This window comes from Rhinatrema bivittatum, chromosome 3 (genome assembly GCF_901001135.1).
Source record: "Rhinatrema bivittatum chromosome 3, aRhiBiv1.1, whole genome shotgun sequence".
Taxonomy (NCBI): Eukaryota; Metazoa; Chordata; class Amphibia; order Gymnophiona; family Rhinatrematidae; genus Rhinatrema; species Rhinatrema bivittatum.
Window position 1 is genome coordinate 256,889,925 of NC_042617.1, and position 15,418 is coordinate 256,905,342.

Genomic DNA, 15,418 nt, shown 5'->3' on the forward strand with positions numbered 1-15,418 from the left:
TACGTTGTTTCAATCAAATGTACATCCCTAATGATTAACCTACTTTTCTTCTGGGCGCTTGTTGAGAGACAGTGATAAGTATATACAAAAGAGATAAATTAATCTAATTGGTCGTTCCTGACATATAGAAAGAGTCTAACAGACAGGATGACTCGATTTAGGGATGGAGCAGAGTAATAGGCACTGTCAGGCAGTGGCTTATTAAGGGGGGGGGGGTGCGGTCTGCCCCAGGTGACAGCTGGGAGGTTGGCGGCCGCGACTGGAGCCCATCCCGCACATGCTAAAAGAAGAGAGAGGCCTCCGCACCACGAGCGGTGGGAGCACTGGGTAGCCCGGAAGAGGAAGTGGCGGATCCACGTGGGTGGATGGAAGGAAATGTCATGCAGATGCGGCCTGAAGCAGGAGGAAGAGCAACAGCATGGCCCCCCACCCTCCCCACCTCAGGTGCAGGAACAAGAGCCACACCAGCCCCTATGCCGCCTCAAGAAAAATGAAGAATCCCCGTCTGTTGCGGGGGCTGAAGGAGGAAACTGCTGCTGTGCTTCTGATGTGGAGCGGAGTAGGAAGTGAGAGAGAGAGTGTGTTTGTGTGTGTGTGTGTGTGTGTGTGTGTATGGGAGTGAGGGTGCATGTTTGTGTGTGAGAGAGGGAGCTGTGTAAAGGAATGTGTATGTATGAGAGAGAGAAATGGAGGGAGCCTGTGTGCAGGGTTCTGTGAAAGTGTGTGCAAAGAAAGAGGGAGCCTGTGTGAGGGAGAGGGGAACCGGGGATCACTGGCGGGCGGGGGGGGGGGGGGGGGGGGAGGAGAGGAATAGAGAAATGAACGGGGGGAGGGATGGAGAAGTGAATCTGGGGGAGGGTTGCGAAAGAAAGTATCCACCCCAGGTACCAAATACTTTTGGTATGCCACTGCTGTCAGGTTTATTGGGTACACAATGCAGGAATTGGAAACGCTCAACAGGGCAGAATATGCTGTAGATACATGTTAAATAAAAATAGAAAAAGATAAATATTCTGTGCAGATCTAATTATTATAGGGATGCAAGACCTTTAAGATCATGAGAGGTCTTGAACAAGTAGATGAGAATCGGTTATTTACACTTTTAGATAATAGAAGGACGAGGGGGCACTCCATGAAGTTTGCAAGTAGCACATTTAAGGAGAATCGGAGAAAATTCTTTTTCACTCAAGCTCTGGAATTTGTTGCCAGAGGACGTGGTTAGTGCAGTTAGTGTAGCTGGGTTTAAAAAAGGTTTGGATAAGTTCTTGGAGGAGAAGTCCATTAACTGCTATTAATCAAGTTTACTTAGGGAATTAACCACTGCTATTAATTGCATCAGTAGCATGGGATCTTCTTAATGTTTGGGTAATTGCCAGGTTCTTATGGCCTGGTTTAGCCTCTGTTGGAAACAGGATGCTGGGCTTGATGGACCCTTGGTCTGACCCAGTATGGCAATTTCTTGTGTTCTTATGTTCTTATGACCTGGCACCTACAACCAAAGGTCCTTATTAGCCCATTTTCAGGTGATTAAACCTTAGGAGATGAAAGAGTCCTGGGCTTTCTTAGAAGCTCCACATCAGAATAAGGAAGGAGGAGGCTTTTTCCTTCAGATTCTACTTTTCCCCCCCTTACTTTGTTATTCCTAATTCTGTTGCTGGTGTTTCATTATGACAGTGCATTCTTTAAAAACTAAAACACAAATAATCTTACTTTTACTCTCTGTGGTCAGTTTCCTTTGTACCTAAAGTACTACTCTGCAATCAAAAAACAATCAAGAAAGAAAGGAAAACAAAGCAATTCAGCCTCCCATCAGCTACTAGCAGTAATTACTATGAAGTTAACTCCTGCCTGATCCTGCTACTACAGTTTATTATTTCTAAAGCGCTATGAGGCATAAACAGCACTGTGTAATACACTAAGAGACAGGTCCTGCTCCATGCAGTTTACAATCCAGGCAAGACAAACATAACATGACCACTGGGTCTATAGGAAGTGCGTTTATTTTAGAGAAGGGGGGTTAGGATTCCAAAGCAACCTATTAAAAAAAAAAAGTGAGATTTTCCCCTCCCCTCTGCTGATCTCTTGTCTTCCTGTTCACAAGAAGAATAACCCTGTGAGAATGTGATTTCATTTAGCCCTGCTGTTTTATTACTTCCTGACTCCATCTGCCATTCTCACAGGATTTGGATGCTCCCCCTCATTAACTCTGTTAGCCTAAACTCCATTTTTCCAGCCTCTTAACTACTGCTTCCCAGGCATTCACAGTCAGTAAGGGTTCAGCATCAGCCTCCCTGGGGGAATGCAGTCTATTAGTTTACTCTGATTTTAAATTAGCAGTGTCATCTTATTACAAAATATGTTTTTCATTATCTAAAGATGTTCTATTGGCAAGACATTACTTTAACACTTTATCTTGTGACTAACCAGAAGAAGGGCTTTCTCTCTTGTTATTCATTCATTTTTGCAATGAGCCTTCAGTCCTCTTCAGAAGTAATAAACCATCCAGGCATTCTCACCGTGTTTCTTCCTCAGCAGCAGAGATTTTTAACAGTATCCTTGAAGTCTATCTATTTATTTATTTACTGTATTACTGAACAAGTTTTATATTCTGCAATTTATTTTATCCATTGCAGCTTTCAGTCAAACCCATATATTTAACTATAGAATTTGGGTCAGTCCTAAACAAGAAAGCAGACACAAATTTCAAAATGTATCAGTATAGAAGCAAGAGGCCTGTATTTCGGAACCAGATTCCATCGGTAACCACATGATAGTGCCTTACCACATGTGCTTGGGTATTTCATGGCTGCAGGTTTCTATTAGGAGCGCAAGCTGCATTTCTAACAGTACTTGCAAAATCCAGGTTTTTTGTTGCCGTTACCTTAAACAATGTATTGACTGCATTTTAACGGGGAACTGGATTCAGAGAACAGCCAACACTGGGCCCTGACTTTTACTGTCCGGGGTACTGATAACGCAGACATCAGGAAAAAAATCAGAGGACTGTTTCTACAGCCAAGACCAAAAGCAACGCACGCTCAAGCAGCATTGTCTGACTGTAAATATTACTACCCTTAACATAAGGCTTGGGTGTAACCTGCAAGGAGCAGCAGTTACTACCTTATGAAACTTGCTGGGCAGGCTGGATGGACCATTTGGTCTTTTTCTGCTGTCTTTACTATTTTATATTATTTATTTATTTTTATATACCGACATTCGAACTAGTATATCACATCGGTTTACATAAAATAAATAGAATTGCTTACAATGGTAACTTAACAGTGTTTCTTATGAAGGGACATGAGGACAGCTTAGATGGGGAAATAGGTGGGGGGGAGGGTATAGTCATTTGGGGTGTTAACATTGTTGAAAATAAGTGGTCTTGGGGAGGAGGGGAAATAACATTTTAACAACATCAGTATAATAAGTGGTCTTTTTTTGCTTGACCCCATTCTAAGTACTTCTCATGTAGTGCATCTCCGGCTTCTTAGAAAGCTTCAGCATGTACTCAAAAGTATCTTCTCTGCCAAAGTGGTAGACAGTGTGATCTTATTTTCCATGTGTAACCTAATGCAGCTTCTGCTCTTCCACGCTAGGTAAGGTAGGGCTGGGGCAGGATGCGGGAAAACCCAAGATTTATAGGGATGGAAGATCTCGCAGCCTTAATATATCTGCCCTGTAAATGCCACTCATCGTACATCAGGCAGCAGTTTAAGTTCACACAATGAGAGCAATTTAGAAAAAGTATCTACCTGGGTAAAATTGCTTGACTGAAGAGGTGCACGGGGGCTCCATGGCATGCAGACGTTTAGCTGCATTAAAAAGTGGCATTCTTGTAGGCAGGGGAGGACATCAGCGGGCATACGGTAGCTTTTCAAATGTATGCTCAGCCACCCACCCTAATGGCAGATGCTTTTAGCATGCAGGCTTGGCACCTGCTAATTTAGAAAGAGAAACAACACAGGCAGTTTCTCCCTGAAAATGACCCTAAAGTGCCAATATACGGGCAGATTTTTAATGCCCGGCACGTGGCCCGGGCCTTACGCACGCCAGGCAAATATTCCAAGAGGCCCAGCCACGCGCGTAAAGGCCGGTAAGTGGTCAAGTGGAAGGAGCGGGGGGGGGGGGGGGGGGGGCAGGCCGGGACAGTGCTATTCATCGCTGTCCTGGAGCCTCGCGCGCCGGCCAGCTGCCAGCACGTGCAACTTACTTTAGGTTGGGTCCTGAAGTAAGTTCAAAGAAAAAAAAAAAGGGAAAAAGGTAGGACTTAGGGGTTGGGAGGAGAGGGGAAGGGAGGTTAGGATAGGGAAGTTCCCTCCCAGTCTGCGCCTTAATTGGTTTTCGCACCTGGGCATCTCGGGGAATTACTCAATTTGGACATTTGTTAGATGATGAAGGTAAAATCCTTACCTTTCCAAAATTGAAAAGCTTATATGGGTGAACTGATGTTCTCCTCTTTGCGTATTTACAAATCCAACATTATGTCTGCGCCATTCCAGAGAACTCTAGACAGCCTTCCTCGTCTTTCACTCCTTGGATGCCCTCCTTCTGCTTGAAAAACTACACCCACCCTCCCCGTCTTCGTATTACAAAGATTTGCATAAGCAAGACAGACACTTATTCCACCACGGTTGAGAGATGGAACCATGATGGGATGTTTATGATTTCTGTAGATCTTCTTTCCGCTTGTATGAAGCATATCTCTGCAACCTCTGTTAACATATACTCTAGGGAAATCCAGTACAAATTTCTTCGGAGACCCTACGTATCCCCTCAAATCGCATATCACTCTAAGCTTACCTCCACGGCCATGTGTGTGTGCTTGATGGCGGCAATTGGTACTTTATCCCATTCATTTTGGGCTTGCCCCCCTGTTAAAAAATTTCGGAGATGCATTGTGGGTTACTTGGGAGACCTATTGGATGTTCAAATCCCGCTTTCTCCAAAAATCTTATTATTCGACTGCATTCCCCCACTGTTGATTAGGGGCCCTGGACCCCGCTTATTTTTCAGGAAGGCGAGGGCCGAGGGGGAAAAAAGTGATCCTCTTGTTTTGGAGAGGGGAAGAAGCTCCCTCTTTTTGGGTTTGGCACAATCATTTACACTGTTTGATGCAGATGGACAATTTGGCATCCCGCGATACACCCCAGCACCGACGAGGCTTTTTATTGACCTGGGATCCTTATCTTCAAGCATTGCCACACCGTTCCAGTAGTTTGGTTCTTAACGACTGATCTACAAGACTTTGTGAAGGACTCTTGAGGACTCACGGCCATAGCACGCCATATACATGCAAATTTTGTGGGGAGCGGGTGGGATGGGGGGGAAAGGGGGGAACTGGGAGGGAAAAAATAATAATAATTTTTGCAAAAGAAGAACCAACAGAGATAGGAGAACCATTCTATCCAGGCAGCCCATTCTCTACCTCCCTGGAAGATAGGGAAACCTGGAAGGAAAAATGCCAAGGAATACATACACAGAGAAAGTTTAAATCAGAGTGTTGAAACAATCATGGATTTAATAGAAGGAAGTGTGTTTAGTGCCAACTGTTTACCATAGACAAGAGCTAGGCAGCTTTGATCCTCGAGCGCTGCCAACAGATCTGGTTTTCAACATATCCAGAATGAATATGCATGAGATGTATTTGCATGCACTGCCTTCACAATATGCAAATCTATCTCATGCATCTTCATTGTATTTCCTTATGTGAAGCAATGAAGCACTTACTGTCCACCACTGCTTGCCACCTCAGCTTTACAGCTAATCTATACTTTCCAAACAAACAAGCTCTAGCAGTGCTTCAGGACAGAATTTAAAAACAGTAGTAATGCTATACTACAACAGAAAGAACCGGTTCTACCAAAACAGTAATTACCTATACACTATGACAAAAACTGCCAATGAAAAAGGAACAACATTTTTCAAATGTATTAAAAGCCTGGACAGATAGTATGGGTCAGGTGGCGTATGAAAGTTTTTTGTTTTTTTTTACAGTTTTGAAGGTTTATATTAGCAGTAACACAAGAGGTCACACATTTTTTCTAGTGATTGAAAAATCCTGCAGCCGTGCTGCTTTCATGGCACTGGATGGGATTGTCACTGAGGGCTTCCTGGGGAAAGTGCAGAGAGAGGTGAGCGGGGAGGACTCAGAACATGATGGGAGCTCTCTAGCTGCAGTTTTCCTTGCTTATGTAGCTTCCCTGTAAGTTTTGCTGCAGTTTGAGTAAATTTTGGTACGAAGTCAGAAGATCTGTGCCCATTAATCCTCTCTCAGTGTATGATAAATTGCAGTTGAGTTTCTGCAAACTCTTCTGTTCACTGTTCTAACCACTTCCTTCCTGTCTGCACATCTGCTCTTACTTCATTGACTTTTATTTGCAGAAGTTTTAGCTGTCTGCAGTATTCTTATGTTTCCCAATGTTCTGATTTTCTAACAAAAAGTTAAATTGAAAATTGTAGTGTAGTTGTACCATAGAGGGCCATGTTATTAAAGCTTGGAGGTGCTGTCGCACCTTGTCAGGCTTATGGCTTATGGCTTATGGGATTAATTTTCAAAAGAGATTTCTGCATGTAAAACACTGTTCTATGTACAGAAAAAACTTGTCTGCCCGATATACAGTCAAAGTTATGTGTGTATGTCATGTTCATGCGTAAGTTTACCCAGACTGAGGGGAGACATTCTAGGGCACCCTTGATAAAATCCACCAGTATTCGTGTATGTATTCAGGAAAAATATATGCACAGTAAATCGTGGGTTTAACTTTTGTGGGGTAGATTTGGTAGGATAATTTTCAAAGTGGACTTATGTGCGTAAGGCCGCTTTGAAAATTGGTGTAACTTAGGAGTGTTTTTGTTGACCTTTCTTTGCAGGCTGTTTGGAAATGACTTTGCCTGTCCTTTACAGTGATCTGCTTAAACTGATAATTCATGGGCTTGATTCATTGAGGGATTTCTCTTAGGCACAGAATAGGGGAAGAGCCTCCATGAGTCAAGCTTCATATCTCTTAACAAGGTCATGTACAGAAAACACACAATAACAAAATTATGCATCACATAGAATCCTTATAATGGTTTCTTAAAGTGTAAGACAGACAGATCCCATCTGGTATGCACATTTTTTTTTCTGTTACAACCTTGAGGTTATTCTATCCTGGGAAGCAGGTTATACTGGTTGTGATGCACACTAAAAGGGATGTTCTACAGATTTTGTTTTTTGGTATTCTGTACAACCTTCGATAGCTTCTGAAATGGATCTCTTGCTTTTTTTTTTTTCTGGCCTTAGCCCTCTGTGGTAATGACTCGTATCTTTTGATCAGCCTTTAAATAATGCTGCGTTCCATTTCAGCTGGCAAGCCTGGTGTCCCTTGGGACTGTGTTGCTACTTTATTGTATCAGATTACATAGTGAGAAGTTTATAGTTTTTTAAAGCCAATGGACAGGATGTACTGGTTTAGTAGCAAAAATCCGAAAACTTGTGCAATATAGGAAAATTGGTTCTTACCTGCTAATTTTGTTTCCTAGAGTACCACAGACCAGTCCAGACTCCTGGGTTTTGCCTCCCTGCTGCAGATGGAGACAGAGAAACAAAGCTTTCTCCGAGGACAAGTAGGATGTTAGTCCTCACACATGGGTGACATCATCCGATGGAGCCTGGCATGGAAAACTTCTGTCAAAGTTTTTAAAAGCTTTGACAGGCTCACTGAGCATGCCCAGCATGCTGCTAACCTCGCATCCATGCGGGGTCGCTCTTCATTGTCTTCCTTTTCGTGAAGCTGCTGCCTCGCGGTTTTGAGCTTGCGCTTCTTTCACACTTTTTTCAGTACTTTTCAGTAATTTTTGCTTCCCGCATCATGTAGGATCCCTCATATGTTTTGCCGGATACCATTGTATGCGACCTGGTAAGTTTTTCGCTTATTTGCGGTCAATCGCCAATGGTTTCATTTCCTGGTGTCCGCCAACCATCGACCACATGCTGCTTACTTTTTCCAATGGCATCGACCGTTTTTTGCCAGTGCCCTCAGTGCCCCTGGACTATGTCCATCACAGACCCCCACGAAGTCTGTGTTCTCTGCCTGGGAGCATCCCACGATGTCAGTGGTTGTGACCTCTGTGCCCAGATGACCCCGAAGGGCCATCAGGCACGTCTCAACCAAGATGAAAAAATCCAAAGGACCGGATCTGTCGTCAGCATCAGGAATCTCCACCTCACTCGGTAAGGAGGGTAAAATTTTGACTTCGTTGGGGTCACTCCCACAACTCTTCCCCGGACCTGATACTGGAGCCGGGGACCAACCACGGTCTATGTTGTCCCATTCCTAGTCAGGTTCCTCGCCGTCTCCCAGGAAAGGACGTAGTGATCATTGAGGGCGGTTGAAGAAACATCATCATCGGTCCTCATCATCGAAGCCAGGCCACGGACAGGCATTGGCATCGGTGCCTCCTCCGAAGTGGTCTCGGGCAGAGGAAGCGGTTCCCTCCAGCCCCACTGAAGCCTCTCGGTGGCCTCCAATGATGCCGGTGAAAGAATTGGTGCCCCCCAGCTCCCCTGGGGATGTCTCAATTCCGCCGCCTCCTTCTCAGGCTGTTTTGTCATTGGCTTCCTTCAAGGAGGAGTTAGAGAGGCGTGTGTGGTTGGCGGTCAGCTGGGCCCTGCAGGTTTTAAGCTTCTGGTTCCATCGGGACCGCCACCGCAGCAGGAATCTACTCCATTGGTGCTTGTGCCCTTATTGGAGAAGCTCAATATGCTGCTCATTGTCCTACTAATGCAGCTGACTTCGGTGCCCCAAGCCCCTTCACGGCCAAAGGGAACACTGCTGCCACCGCCTCCAGCCCCCATACTGGTGAGCGACTTCTCAGAGGAGCAAGGGCCATTGGGTTTGAAGGTGGCTTTGGGATGCATGGTGCTCCACCACCTCCCATCGGAATCGATTCCACTGGTACCTTTGGTGCCCCTGATCCTGCCAACGCCGTTGGACCCATTGGCGCTCCTTCGGCATCAAGGCCCAGCAGTGCCTCTGGCTACTCTCTTAGCACCCTCGAGGTCTATGTCTTGCCCGCCATTGGGTCTTCGAACCTCCCCCCCCCCCCCCCACTTCTCCAGAGGGTCGCAGTGAGGAGGAGGCCCCATGTCCTTCACTGAGGAATCAGAGGATCTGCCTTCCGAGCCCTCTCCACCGAAAGAATGATGAAAGTCTCCCCCCGGAGGATCTTTACTTCACGGGGTTTGTAAAAGCCATGGCAGAATCTGTGCCTTTCCAGATTTTAACAGAGCAGGATGTCAGGCACAAGATGCTTGAGATTCTGCAATTCATGGATGCCCTGAAGAAGGTTGTGGCGGTTCCAGTCCATGACATCTTCAAAGAGCTGGTAGCCCGCCTTTGGGAACATCCCCATCTCGGTGCCACCGGTTAATCAGAAGATGGACACATTGTACTTGGTCCAGCCATCCACTGGGTTCGCGCATCGTCAGTTCCCCTACCAATCGGTGGTTGTAGAGTCAGCCTTGAAGAAGACAAAGAGAATCCGCACCCATGCTTCGGCTCCCCCAGAGCAGGAGCATAGGGCTCTTGATGCACTTGGATGCCAGATGTTTCAGGGCGCTATGTTGACTGCTCAGATCGCTTGCTATCAATTGTACATGGGGCAGTACTCCAGGAACCTGTGGAAACAGGCCCTTGAATTTAGTGAGCGCCTACCACAGTTCCCAGGGGAATAGGCACTCCATCATCTAAACGTGACTCTCCTGACCGCATAGAGAGGTGTCTGGCTACAGCTGGACCGGCGGGATGTGTCCTCATCACCAGACTTAATGATGCCATAGAGCCAGGGGAAAATGGAGGCAAACTTTCACCTCCTATGTTCCCCAATGGCTGCTCTGTTGACGGCGTTGGTCCCCAGAGGACATGGGCATCCATCGAGTTGTGTGGAGTTGAAGCAAGTGAGGCTGCGGGGATAGCCATAAACTTGCCTTTCCTCTTACAGCCCATCAGGTAAATTAAACGTATCCAAAAATGAATTTAAGGAGGAAACAATAGAGCTCTGCCCCTTAGCTGCTTGTCACCGCCATCTTGGTTCCCCCATCTGCACTATGATATTCTAATCATGATATTCTACAAATATGAACGGACTTTCTTAAATGTGTGGGGCTCTGGAGTGATCTGTGGTATTCCAGGCATGAAAATTAGCAGGTAAGAACCAATTTTGCTTTCCTGTTCATACCCCAGATCAGTCCAGACTCTTGGAATGTACCCAAGCTCCCCTAAATTGGGTGGGACTGAGAAAGTCCCGCTCGCAGTACACTCTCTTCAAACCCCAAGGAGTCTGGTGCCCGAACATCCAAGCAGTAATGTTTAGTGAAAGTGTGCAATGACTTCCAAGTTGTCACAACAGATTTCCTGCAGTGACACTTGCCTACATTCTACCCAAGAGGTGGCCTGCGCCCGTGTTGAATAAGCTTTCAGCCCTTCAGGCACAGGACGACCCCTGCAAATCTAAGCCGATGCAAACACTTCCTTCAACCAATGTGCAGTTTTGCTTTGGATTCTCTACCTCCCTGGAGGATAGGGAAACCTGGAAGGAAAAATTCCAAGGAATACATATACAGAGTAAGTTGAAATTGGAGAGTTGAAACAATCATGGATTTATCTAGAAGGAAGTGTGTTTAGTGCCCTTTCTTGGGCCAATTACAAAGCACAAGGAGGTTATCAGATCTCTGGAAACTATTAGTCACCTTGAGATACCTCAACAATGCCTGCCGAACATCCAACACACAAAGCTCCATTGCATGTGATGTAGACGAATCCAAATCTCGAAAAGAGGGAAGCTCCACTGTCTGGCTAAGATGAAAGGCCAAAACAACATTCAGAAGAAAAGAGGTTACCAAGTGCAGTGATACCGCAGACTCCGAAATCTGCAGAAAAGGAGCTCTACAAGACAATGCCTGAAGTTCTGAGAGTCTTCTGGCTGAACAAATGCCACAAAAAAAACAAAACACCTTCATGGTTAAATCTTTCAGAGTCTCCTTCCTTAGTGGCTTGAAGGGTGCCTCACACATTCCCCGCAGAACCAAATTAAAATTCCAAGAAGGCCACAGCTTCCACATGGGAGGTAGTAAATCTCTCTTAGGAAATTAATTACATCCGGATGCAAGACTAGGAAAACTCTTTTCACCTTTCCTCTAAGACAGTCTAAGGCCACCACCTGCACTTTAAGAGAATTAAAGGCCAACCCTTTAACCAGACCCTTCTGCAGAAAAGACAAGATCTGGGAAACTGAAGCGTGAGTAGGTTGCACACTTTGCTCGATACACCAAGCCTCAAAAACCCTCCGCACCCTAACATAAGCCAAGGATGTGGATGGTCTTCTGGCCGGCATTAATGTGGTAATTATATCCTCAGGATAACCCTTACATCTTAAGCATTGCCTTTCAAAAGCCAAGCCGCGAGTAGAAGCGATCTGCTCAATCCAAAAATATTAGTCCCTGATGAAGCAAACTCGGAAGGTGACCTAACAGTAATGTGGCTTCTACCACAGGTGCCATTAGAATCACTGCACCTGAGTGCCTCTCTATTCACAGTAACACTTTGCCCACTGGCCAAGGAGGAAACACATAAAGAAGAATCTCCTTTGGCCATGGTAGAACCAGTGCATCGATACCTTCTGCTACATGCTCTCATCTGCAACTGTAAAACCGAGGCAACTTGGTGCTTCAACTTGATGCCATCAAATCCATGTGGGAAGTTCCCCATCTAGACCGAATGAGACGCATCACCTTCTCTGACAGTTCCCATTCTCCTGGATCCAGTTTCCACCAACTGAGAATATCTGCCTGTAAGTTGTCTACTCTGGCTATGTGGGATGCCGCTAGGATCTTAAGGTGCTGCCCCGCGCAGAGCATCAACTCTTGTGCTTCTTGAACAACCCCGTGACTTTTGGGTACTCACTGCCAATTGATATATGCCACTGTCATGCATTGTCCAACGGAACACACGTCACACGGCCTTGTAACCATGGCAGATAGTACTTTAACGCTAAGCACACTGCCCTGATCTCTAAACGATTGATAGACCATAAAGCTTCCTCCGTGGACCACTGGCTGTGTGTCACCTGTCCCTGACACATTGCTCTCCAGCCAGATAGACCTGCATCAGTGGTCACTACTACCTGGTAGGGATGTAATTCGGCCAAACCTTTTAGTTCGGCCTTCATTATTGGCCCGCCGCGGGAAATTTCATTTTTCCACGGTTTGGGCCGATTTTTTTTTTGGCTGCCCCAAAATTAATTTTCCCAAAATTTCGGGAAAATCCACTTCATGCATCCCTATAATTCCCACACCCTCCCGACACCCCCAAGACTTCCCGAAAGTCCCTAGTGGTCCAGCAGGAGTCCCGGGAGCGATCTCTCCCTCTCGGGCCATCGGCTGCCAGTATTCAAAATGGCGCAGGTGGCCCATTGCTCCTACCATGTGACAGGGGCCAACCAGTGGCACCGGTAACCCCTGTCACATGGTAAGGGCAAAGGACCACCGGCGCCATTTTGATTAGTGGCAGCCGATGGCCCGAGAGGGAGAGATTGCTCCCGGGACCCCGCTGGACCACCAGGGACTTTCGGTAAGTCTTGGGGGGTCGGGAGGGTGGGGGTTTGTAATTCATTAAATTTGAAGGGTTGGGGTGGGTTTGGGATTGGTTTTTTTTTTGTGTGCCCTTTCTCCCACCCCCCCAAAAAAAAATGATAGGAAAACCACACAAAATTTCGTGGGTTTTCCTTTCATTTTGTCAGGCCCCCAAAAAACAACGAAATAGGAAATATTGTCTTTATTTCCTATTTCGTTGCAAACGAATGCAGATCCCTACTACCTAGTCTGGGACTTCCAAGTCCATTCCTCATTCCAGATTGTCTCAACCAAGCCACCAGGACAGACTGAACCTGGACTTGCCTTTGAGCAGGAGAGGAATCTGAAAATCCAGCAGGAAAGGGGCATCCTCTGCAGGGGTCATACATGAGTGAAAGCCCAAGGAACCAACTCCAGCATCAATGCCATAGACCCCGGTACCTGCAGAATCCCAAATCTTGGGAAGTGATAGATACAAGAGTCACAGAAGCTGCTTTCACAGCTTCACCAGTCTCTCCTCTGTAAGAAACACCTTGCCAAGCCAGGTGTCTAAATGAAATCCCAGGTATTCCAGTAACTAGGACAGTGGTAAGTGACTCTTTGCAAGGTTCACCACCCATTCCAAAGACCTCAACCTCTCTAGAACACTCTGCCTGATGACAGAGATCTGAAGACTTTGCTCAAATGGCCCAGACATCCAAATACAGGTGTACCAGCATCCCGGGATATTTCTCCTGACTGCTGCTGCCTCTACCACCATCACCTTGCTGAACGTGCGTGGAGCCTCTGCCAATCTGAAAGGAAGGGCACAAAACTGAAAATGATGTCCCAGAAGAATAAACCTCAGGAACTTCTGATGCTCTGACCTGATTGGAATATGCAGATATGCCTCCATGAGATCTAATTGGAATATGCACATATGCCTCCATGAGGTCTAAGGATGCTAGGAACTCTCCTTTTTGAACCACTACTATGACAGAATGCAGGGTCTCCATTCGAAAGTGTGGCACTTTGAGAGCTGCTTTCATGTTTTTCAAGTCCAATATCTGTCTGAAAGTTCCCTCCTTTTTTGGTTCCTCAAAATAAATGGAATATCTTCCCTTTCTTTGTTCCTCTCTGGGAACTAGCACTATTGCCCCCAGATCCTATAAAGGTCTACTGTTTTGCGAACCGGTACCGGGAAGTGCAGGGGAAGACAATGTAGATGTTTCACACAAGACGAGCAAATTCTAACACGTAGCTGTCTCTTATCGCCTGTAGAACCCATTGGTCCACTGTGATCCTGACCCACTGGTCGAAAAAGAGGGCTAATTGCCCTCCGACAGCTGGAAGAGAAAAGTGGACTGGCCTCATTTAATTGAAAACTTAACTCCTCCGTAGCCCTGACCCAAGTTTTATCAGGTTGGCTTTTGTCCACCCCAAAAGGACTGGACCCTGCCCAAGACTTGAATCTGAGATGAAGAACTCTTGTCTGTTGAAACCTCTGATTATCCCTGAAGCATGACCGAGTTGGAAAAGATCTCTTTCCACTCTTCAGTTTGTCCACTGGCAACTTGGGCCCTTTGGACTCGCCCAGATGTTTTACCAGCTGCTCCAGATCTTCCTCGACCAAGAGCTTGCCCTTAAATGGTAGAGCCCCTAACTGAAACTTCGACCAAACTTCTGCCAACCAGTTTCTCAACCAGACCATCCATCTGGCTGAAATCGCTAACATCATGATCCTGGAAAATGTTCTAATTAAATCATACAATGCATCCGCCACATAGGCCACTGCCACTTCCAATCGCTCAGCCTGCTTATTGGAGGATACTGAGGAAGACTTTCTCTTGCAAATGCTGGACCCAGTGCAAATATGTTTTCTGCATAGATCTGCTACATACTGCACTGCACCATGGATGCCTAAAGCCGAGATCTCAAAAATTCTTTTGAGGTGACCCTGCAACTTTTGGTCCTACACATCTTTCAGTGCTGTGGACCCTGCCATTGGAATAGTTGGCTTCTTGGTTACTGCCAAGACCGATGCATCCACCTTTGGAAGCATTAAATACCTGAGAATTTCCTCCGGCAATGGGTACAAATTGGCCATTGCCCATCCAACCTTCAACACAGTCTCCGGTGTGTCCCACTCTCTGACCATCAATTTCTTTACCGACTTGTGGAATGGAAAGACCTATCCCATCTGCCTCAAGCCATCCATGAAAGGTTCCACTCCCTTCTGGTTGGACTCTTCCTGCGGCAATTTGATGCCCAACTCCTTAAGCACATGTGGAATCAAGGGCTACGATTCCTCCCTGTGAAATAGCCAGACCACTTTAGGGTCATCCCCCTTGGCCACCAGGACTTCATCCTGATCCAACAACTCTGGAGTGGACTCAGCTCCTGGGGAATCTACAGCCTGCTTTTCCAAATCCTTAAAATTGTCCTCTTCTTCCTTGGGGCTACACGGGTGCCGAGCCAATCCTAGAATCTTCCAGATATGCCTAGGAGTCTTTTTTTTTTGTCTGCCACATTGGGCCTCTTTGCAGGCTGTGGACACCTTTGTGACCGACTGTGAGAATGTGGGCACTCTCCCCCCCCCCCCCCCCCCGAGCCTTCTTGGCCAGGTATGCTTTATGCATAAGAAGCACAAAGTCTGAAGAGAAAGATAAGGAATCCTCAGAATCCCTCTTCAGGAGGGATTCCTCCTCTTCCTGCACCTCTGTGGGAATTTTGACGGGTGGAGAAAAGGGAGGAGAGGAAGCCCCCATCTCCCCCGGAGTTTCTGTTACTGATGCCAAGATGGCTGCTGTTCTCGCGCTAACATGAAAT

The 15,418-nt window shown here is 46.3% G+C and overlaps 1 protein-coding gene across 1 annotated transcript in view; it reads left to right on the forward strand.

The window, feature by feature from the left end:
• ACSS1 (acyl-CoA synthetase short chain family member 1) overlaps nt 1–15,418 on the forward strand; it is a 279,756-nt gene that overhangs the window by 226,992 nt on the left and 37,346 nt on the right. The window lies entirely within an intron of this gene.